The sequence below is a fragment of the Mandrillus leucophaeus genome, unplaced genomic scaffold (assembly GCF_000951045.1).
Source record: "Mandrillus leucophaeus isolate KB7577 unplaced genomic scaffold, Mleu.le_1.0 Scaffold723, whole genome shotgun sequence".
NCBI lineage: Eukaryota > Metazoa > Chordata > Mammalia > Primates > Cercopithecidae > Mandrillus > Mandrillus leucophaeus.
The window spans coordinates 522,260-531,814 of NW_012107842.1; the positions used below are offsets into that span (position 1 = coordinate 522,260).

The window sequence follows — 9,555 nt, forward strand, 5'->3', positions numbered from 1 at the left end:
CAAAGAATCCAGATTGCATTTTTCATTTTCCTCTTCTGTCAATAGTTTTCATTTTCAGGCACCATTCACCACTCCCTACAGCTGCATTCATTCAATGCAAATCCCGGAAACGCTATCTCTGTCACCGTGCCCACTTGTCACTTTGACAAGTTCACAAATGGCCAGTGATTTCTGACAGGAATTTTGACGGGACACTGAGCAATTCAGTTTGCTGCAAACAGATTAGGTTGCTGTAAATAAGGTGAGAGATAGTCGGATAAATGTGGTCCTAAATTCAGAGAATCTTGGATAATAAGACCCGAATGCCACTCAGCATCCTCCAATTTCACTTTTTCCATGGACACAGCTTCCTTCTCCCCACAATGTATATAGGAAACCTGTCCTTGCCTTGTACCTAGCAGATATTTACTAGCACTAATAATGCCAGACAACTCTGCCTTTGCTTAAAGAATAAATACAAGGCATGCTCATGCTCCACATGCGTGCTTGGAATTTCTCCATAAACATGCAATGGATGACTTTCCTCATGAAATATTTATTGAAGTTGAAGCCAATTCAGCAGGCCTAGAGGTGTGTGATTCCAGCTAATCCTGCTCCTGGACAAGAATGTTTCTTTATCCAACATCAGCATAATGAGAGACATCCATCACTTCATACCCAGACTCACCCTTGTCATGATAAACTAGGTGTTATCTCATTATTTTACACTACATTTTCTGGCATCAGAAAGGGACATTAAGGGAGCAAAGTTAGAGAAGATTATTCAGAGGATGATAAATGAACATTATAAGTGCGTTTGGTGGCCTCCTCTCACATTCTGACCACCTCCTCTGACTGCATGATAACTACTTGGTTATTTCTCCAGGACTACATGGGAAGCCCTTGAAAAACATAGAACTTCAAAGGCTGCACTGCCCAAGCAACATCACAGACTGGTCTATGGACCTTGAAGAATCTCATCCTAAAGAGTGGCTTCTGAATAAGATATCCTTCAATTCTTGACCTTGGGCCTCAGTTCTCTCATCTGCAAAATGAGGGAGTAGACTAGGTGATCTCTTAGAGCCTTCCACCTTAGCCTTCTATAATTTTTTGAATTGCTGCTTCAATTTTATAACACAGAAAAGAACAGCACAGTCTTTTCCACCTGTAAATATCTAGACTATGAATGGCAGAAAGCAATGTTTGTCCTCTATCTTGGAGACACCCAACTCAGGTAGACCAGTCTACCAGTATAAAACCTACCTGCACAATAGTAGCAAGGCCTTCGCTACTTAATTGTTAAGTGGCATGCTGTCAGCTTTTGTCAAGCTTTGAGATAAGAGATAGCCACTTGAAAAATGCTTCTATACCTTCTACAAAATCCCAGCCAAAGACATTCCAGATGATATTTAAAACCTATTAAATGTGTGGGTGAATCACTCTGTAAACGAGAGTATTAGAAAATGTTTGTTAATATTATTTTTATTATCATTACTTCTTTATTTTGAGATGGGGTCTCACTCTGTCACCAGGTTGAAGTGCAGTGGCATGATCTCGGCTCACTGCAGCCTCCGCCTCCCGGGCTCAAGCGATCTCCCACTTCAGCCTCCCAAGTAGTTGGGACCACAGGTATGTGCCACCATGACCATGTTTTTGTGTGTGTGCGTGTGTGTGTGTATTTCTGGTAGAGACAGGGTTTCCCCATGTTGCCCAGGCTTGTCTTGAACCCCTGATCTCAGGGGATCCACCCACCTTGGCCTTCCAAAGTGCTGGGATTGTAAGTGTGAGCCACCGCACCCTACTATCATTACTTCTAAGCAAAGATCATCTTAATAAATTCACCTATAAGTAATGCCAAAAAAAATTCAACTCTTAAAATTCAGTTATATGTTGACTTTTTACTTTTTTCTTCTTTACTCATCAGTTAGGAATCAACTGCTTGGTAGTGGATGCCTGAATTTCAGGATTCTAAAGCTTGGGACCAAAGAAAAGAGAGCCATAAGTGTTCAGCAATGCCTGCTGGAGGAAATGGATATGAATACCATATCAGCTATGGGTATCCTCACCTCTCACTCAACTCTCCCTGAGTGATATCATCCAACCCCATGACCAATGGCCTCCAACTTTATATCTGCAGCCCTAACCTCTCCCTTAAGCAGTACATTCAAATGTTCACCTTCAAGCATTTCAAATTGTAATGTGCCCACAGTGAAGCCTGTTCTCTTCCCTCTACCCTCAATTTTCTCACAGAGGTCCCAGTCTTAGTAAACGGTAACACCCTGTTCCTCAAGTCAAAAAACTAGAAATTGCCCTTGATTTTTCCCTGTTCTCCACTCTCCATATCCAATCTAAAAACAAGTCAAGTGGGCTCCCACATCTGGAATCTGTCCACTTCTTCCCAATTTCACTGTTAAAACTCTTGCCAAGCCACTATCATTGCTCCCTAGGGTGCTTCCAATGATCTCCTAACCTTCCCACTTCCATACTGCCCTCTTTTCACCATTCTTCACACAGTAGTTAACGTGCTCTTTTTAAAGCCTAAGTCCGAGTCATTTCAGCCTCCTGCTTAAAATCCTCCAATGGTTCCCCACTGCTCATAGGATAAAATCCAGTCCCTTCAGCATGCCTGCAAAGTTGCACACAAACTGATTCTTGCCTACCTCTCCCACCCCATTCATACTTTTCTCCTTGGTTGCTAGAAGAGCACACCAGGCCCACTCACACCTCAGATCTTCATGCTTGTCCCCCTGCTCACAGTGTTCTTCTCTCTCCTTTTCACGTCCCTGACTCCTTCTCCTTCAGCTTTCACTGTAAATGCAATCTTCTGGCCTCTCCAAGGCAGGCTCTGCATTAATGTCTCTCTAATACTCCAGTCTGGGTATTTTCTTCATTTGACTTGTCATATTATATGTCCTGTAATCCATTTATTATTTGCTGATATCATTTATCACAGTCTTGTTTCAAGTTTGTTACCTCATATTATTTGCTTTCTTTTCCCACTAGACTGTAAGTTCCATGAGGGCAGGCATACTTATTTATCCATTGTTTTATCCACAGTTCTTAGTACCTGGCAAAAAACAGGCATCCAATAAAGGTTTACTGAATTGATTAATGTATTTTCCATTTATTTTTCTCATTTATACTGTTACTTCAAGTAACCACATATATTATGGTCAGAAAATAATGTATCTTTTGGAAAACCAGGAGATAAATGGGTCCTTCTCAAATGCTCATGGCCATGAAAATTTATTTTAATGATGTTTGCTGCTAAATAAGCCCTACTTCTTTGTAGGACACCTCCACTTAATAGTCTGATCTAGTCCTACCATACTCACTCAACCCTCCAAGAAAACGGAACATTTCTTATACTGGCTTTTCTTATTCCTTTTTATAAATGATTGGCACACTGAAGTAAAGAGACCCCATTAGCACTCACTAGAGTGAAATGGAAGAAACATCTGTTTTGATACACTGAGGCTTTATATGCATTCTCATTTTCAGAGAAGCCCTTTCAAGTAAATTTTGACCATGATTCAGATGTTAAGAAAAATACAACAAAGTCATTCTATGTCTTACAATATGCAGGCAGAAACACTGGACAGGTGTTTCAAAGGACTGAGATCACTGTGAGTTTTGCAGATGACTAGCTGTGTGACTTTGGATAAAGTACCTTACCTCTCTGAACCTCACACTCTACATCTGAAAATTAAGACCACTAAATTCCATGATCTCCAAGTTCTTTCCTAGTCTTGACGTTTCATTTCAGTTAATCACTTGATCCTGCTCATAGCTGCATAGCAAAAGAGAGCACTGAGGGCGAATTCCATCTATTAAGAAACCTAGATTTTACAATTTTTCTCCTCTGCTGATTTTCCAAATTAACATAAAACATAAAGTTGTCAACTATTAAAAATAGTGATATGTCACCTACTTTGCAGCAACCTGCTTTATTCCTGGAGTTAAAAGAGCAACCAATGAAACCCAATTAATGGGAACCTATAGTGAATATTGTACTTCTATATTCAACCACTATAATATGTGTTTGCTGTATTACTTAAGAATATTCAATTCTGCTAGAGAGAACAAGAAAAACAAACAGGACAGATAAAGCCCATACGAAGTGCTAAATATAGAGAGCAAGTTAGAAACCTGTGAAACATGCTAAACATAGACTGAATACATGGAACATAAGTGTGTTGAATACAGATAAAAAGGATTGAATAAGAGTGTTACTTGCAAATACATGGGTTGGGAGGACCAAGTTATAATGCGCAAATCATGCCACCTTCACAATGACAGTCACGCCATCCCTAAACCAACACCCATCATTGACATCCGTTTCATTTCCATTCTGGTCCCACATGTACTATCTTTGAGAAATGCTAATAAAACCCATCACTGCTCACCAAATTAACTGGTGAATTACAGGTGTATCCAGGATTACTTGCCCTTAAGTATTTCCAATAGAGGAAGCATGTGGGCTCCGGAAATCTCCCATTCACTGAGCCCCCTCCCTTTTCGTTAACCTCAGCTCCAGTCCTCATAATCACACCATCATCAAAGAAGCTGATGCAGCAGAGAGAGAGAGAAAAAAAAAAAACAGAATATATGAGGAATGAATAACACAGGAACTGGGTGGGCTGGTGCTTCCCGCTGCTCACACTCAATCCTGCATGTGTTAACCTACTCCATCTCTTTCCCCTACTTCCTCCTAGATATTTTAAACATGATTCAAGTATTTGAATTTAGTCTGTCCATGAGGCTTCCCATTTTGTAACCTCTCGGAGTGTCCTTGGAGGCTACCATTGCATAAAAGTAGTTTCACATACAACAACCACTTCACTTAAAGTGAATATTTCACATTTTTGAAAAGGGGGAAAATGGCATTCAAAATACTCAGGTTTTGCATGTTCTAGTTAAGAAGTGCTAACTCAGCAGCAAGAGTTAAGTGCTTTTTCTTTCCCAGGATAAAACGGTTCTACCTACTCATTTTTAAAGAAAGACTAAAAATGCTAATATGATGATTAAACATCAGCAAAAAAAAAAAAAAAAAAAGAGTGCTGGGTGAAGGGAGGAGATTGGAGAAGGAAAGAAATTAAATGATGGTATTCACACACTCTTCTCTGTGTTCACACACTCTTCTCTGTGTTCACACACTCTGTGTTCACACACTCTTCTCTGTGTTCACACACTCTTCTCTGTATTCACACACTCTTCTCTGTGTTCACACACTCTTCTCTGTGTTCACACACTCTTCTCTGTATTCACACACTCTTCTCTGTGTTCACACACTCTTCTCTGCCTCAAATAGAAGCAACTTCATTTCCCTCTTCCCTGATGTATAGAGTGCGGATGGTGGTGAATTTCATTGTCAACAAGCATATACCTTGCTTCCCCTGCGCCAGGCACGGTGGTTGGCACTGGGAGAATGAAAGTAAAAATACAGTTTCTGCCCTGGAGGATAGACACATAAGCAAGACAGTTTCCTTAAGACAACAGTTACAGAATAGGGCAGTGCACAAAAATAAACAGAGGAGGCCCCTTAGAGATTAGGGATGACATCATGGAGGAGATATCATTGAACCTGACTCTAAAAACATGAATAAGCATTTACTAGGCAGGAGAGAGGGAGAAGAGGGCATTCACTGCAACAGCATTGTATGACTGTGAACTCACGTGTTTTACATTATCCCAGCATTTTTCTTTTTCTGCAAGTGTATCTCTTACTACAAGTTCAGCAGAGAAAGCATCTACTTACCTAATATTGGAGCAAATTCTCAGGCCCCTGATTGGCCAAGGGGTACCACATTAGCACAAAGCAGACCAAGAGGCAAAATCCCCACCAGTGCACAGCTAAGAATCAGCAAATTGAGGTGGGAAAAGCAGCAGCAGCCAGAAACACATAAACACAAACGCACCAAGGCAGCCCGCCTCAGCCTCAACTGCTAGAGAATGCAGGCAACATTTCAGTAATTACACTGAGAACCTCAAAATATAGCAAGCTCCTGATATAGACAGGCCACATCCTTCTAGCCTGAGTGCCACACAAGTTCATGGTAAGAACGGCCCCAAAAGGTAAAGCAACATTTCTTAATTTGAAATGACAGTTGGCTTTTCATTTCTGAATGTAGAGGAAATTTGTCAATTCAGAACTGCCAACCACCAGTGAGTCAATTTCTGGTTTTGGAGGATGGGAGGCACATGTCCCACTATTTGGTCTTGTGACCCTTCTTTAAGGATGTCAGATGTTCTTCTTTAAGGATGTCAGATGTTCTTCTTTAAGGATGTCAGATCCAAGCAACTTTCAAAGAAACAGAAATCACTAGAAGACTCCCAGTTAACATGTAAGGGATTTTCATCTCCACTAACAAGTACACAATAACATTCTGTTAAACCTCCATTTGTTCCAGAAGCTGGAATGAGACAAATCAAACGTGTATGTCTTATTACTGTGCCAAGGGCAGGGCTCATGCTCTGCACATGTCATCTCACTTACAATAACTTTAGTAGAAGACATTATTATTATTCCTACTTTACAGATGACCAAACTAAAGCTTACAGAATTTAAATAATGTTCTAAAGGACACTAGGCTAGGAAGGCTTGGTGCTGAGATTTCAACCCGGCAAGCTGGTTCCATGAGCTACACTCTTAACTGTGCTACACCCGCTATTCGCCAATCTGTGTGATCTCGGTGCTTGATATAAATCAAGGGTAAATCACCATGATACACCCAGTGTCTGGCACTTTTGTGTTCACTCAGGAAATATTTATTGAATAAGTGAATGAACAATCTATTTGTACATCCCTTATGAGGTAAATACAAACACATCTCCATTTAACAGGTGAAGGAACTGAGGCACAGAGAGGTTTCATGGCTTGCCCAAGGTCACATGACGAGTGGAGACAAAGCTGACTCTTGCCCCAGCAGAGTCGACTGTGACATTCCATGGTATTCAACTGATGCCTCTGCTTATTTTTTATCCTCCTCCCTTTCCTGTCCCCAACAGCCCGCACTCCTGCATTCCAGCACCACAAGCCTCACATCCCTTCTTCCCAGGGCCATGTTCCTCCCCATTTTGGTACACTCCCATCTGCAGCAACCATCTGGTCTTCTCTCCTTTTCTGATAACATATTAATTGCTACTCCTCAGGCCAGTTTTCTCTGACCACCCCAGGCCAGTTCAGGTTCCTGTCTTTATTTATCTTCATTGTACTTATCACAATTGTCAGGGATTATGTGTATAATCATTTACATGTGTAATCATTTTATTAAGTGCTCCATATATATATATATTTGTTTGTTTGTTTTTGCTTTTTTGAGACAGGATCTCACTATCACCCAGGCTGTTGCCCAGCCTGGATCATGGTGCAATCTTGGCTCACTGCAACCTCTGCCTCACGGGTTCAAGCGATCCTCCTGCCTCAGTCTCCTGAGTAGCTGGGACTACAGGCACCCGCCACCACGCCCGGCTAATTTTTGTATTTTTGGTAGAAGATCGGGTTTCGCCACATTGCTCAGGCTGGTCTCAAACTCCTGGGCTCAAGTGATCCACCCACCTTGGCCTCCCAAAGTGCCAGGATTACAGGCATGAGCCACAGCCCCCCGCCAAGTGCTATATTTATTCCCCACTGGACTGTAAGTTCCATGAAAAATTGCCTACCAATATGTACACTACACCTAGCACAGTGCCTGGTACGTGGTTAAGCCTCAAATCTTTGTCACATTAATAAATCATATCTTGGCTCCAAAGTCTGGAACACAATATAAGAAAAAAGGTTTACCAAATACATGAAAATATAACCCAAACCTGTTGAGAAAAAGTACATTCAAGTAATGAGCTGCCTAAAGAATAATAAAGCCAGTTCAGTGTCCCCAACTCCTCCATTAGGGGACTAAACCTAAGGCATCCTGTGACACATAGTATTAACCAATTTTCTGTAATTACTGTGTAATTCGATCAAAAGAGATTCTGGTACCCCATAATTTTGCTAATTAGATAGGTACTGTAAGGCAGATGAGCTCTTCTTAAAAAGAAGACAATTTTACAATTGTAAAAATTGTAAAAATTCTTAAAAAGAAGACAATTTGACAATACTAGTAAGGCAAATCAATGCATCCCCTGTTGCTAAGAAATTAACAACGTGTAGCCACTCCTCTTTAGGCTGCCTTTCCACACTGCCACCCACCAGCAATCAAGTCCTGTTATCCCCATCCCCCTCATCCCCATACCTCCCGCCCCATCTCAGTGAGCAACACAGGAATAAAGAGAGAGTTAAAGTATGAATGCCAGCTCCATGTGAATCACAAGACAGGAGAAAAAATAGCAAAAGAGTGGTGAAAAGACTTTTATAATACGATTAAGAGTACATTATATAGTGAAGAAGCTATCCAACAGCAGAGAATGGCTAAGTAAATTAGGATATATACACCCCATGGAAAATTATGTATGATAATATAATGATATGAAAGGCATTGAAATAACATAGAAATGTCCAGCCAATACTCTGAAACAGGTATACAATAGTACATACAGCATCATATCAAGTCTACAGTAACATAAAATTTATTTCGTGATGCATAGCAGATAGATAGGCATGGCCTTCAATTTTGTCAAAAATTAGGAGCTAACATGGGTGAAATTTTTCTTCTTTCCATGTGTCTGAATTTTCCAAATCTTCTCTGAGAGTTATTGTAAGAAAAAAACAATGTTTATGCTAAAATATATGAGCTCATCATAGAAATTGGAGAAACAAGGAGGACATCCTACAAAAGAAGAAAATAATCACCAATCACCTTGCTTTCAGTCCCACAATTGTGTATCCTTAAATCAGTGAAGACAACAGAGGGGTTTTTTGGGCAATAACTGACCAGCAACCCTCCTCAGGTGCCATTTTAATACACACTGATTGTCAAGAGTCTGAGAACCCCAAGGGTGTACTCATCACATAGTGCACAGAACTCTAAGCACCAAAGGTTGCCGGGTGCAAGAACATCAGTTCCAGCAAGGGATCTCTCGATGTTCTTATGAAGACATGAGGGCAGTCCTTGCCCCTGCCCTCTGCTAACCACCCATCCACTCATTTATTCCTTTGTTCATTCATTCTTAACTTTAAAAACCTTTACTGAGCACTCCTCTGAACCAGCACTGTGGACACAAAACTAAGACACACCTTCTATTCATGAGGAGCTAAAAGTCTAGTTATAAAGACACAAACAAAAGCAAATGGATTCTGCTCAGCTTTTCAGTTCAGAGATACAAGAAAAGTAGAGCCAGGCATGGTAGCATATGCCTGTAATCTCAGCTACTCAGGAAGCTGAGACAGAGGATAACTTGAGCCCAGGAGTTCAAGTCTATCCCAGGAAACATAGTGAGAAAGACCCTATCTCTAAGAAGAAAGAAAGAAAAAGAGAGAGGAGGAGGAAGAAAAGGAGAGAAAGAAAGGAAAGAGAGGAGAGAAGGAAAGAAAAAAGAAAGAGGGAGAGGAAGGGAGGGAGGAAAAAAGAAAGGGAGGGAAAGAAAGAAAGGGAGGAGAGGAGAAGGGAGGGGAGGGGAGGGGACAGGAGAGGAGAGGAG

The 9,555-nt window shown here is 41.0% G+C and overlaps 1 protein-coding gene across 1 annotated transcript in view; it reads right to left on the bottom strand.

Moving 5' to 3' along the window:
* NELL1 (NEL-like 1 (chicken)) overlaps nucleotides 1-9,555 on the bottom strand; it is a 603,019-nt gene that overhangs the window by 488,285 nt on the left and 105,179 nt on the right. The window lies entirely within an intron of this gene.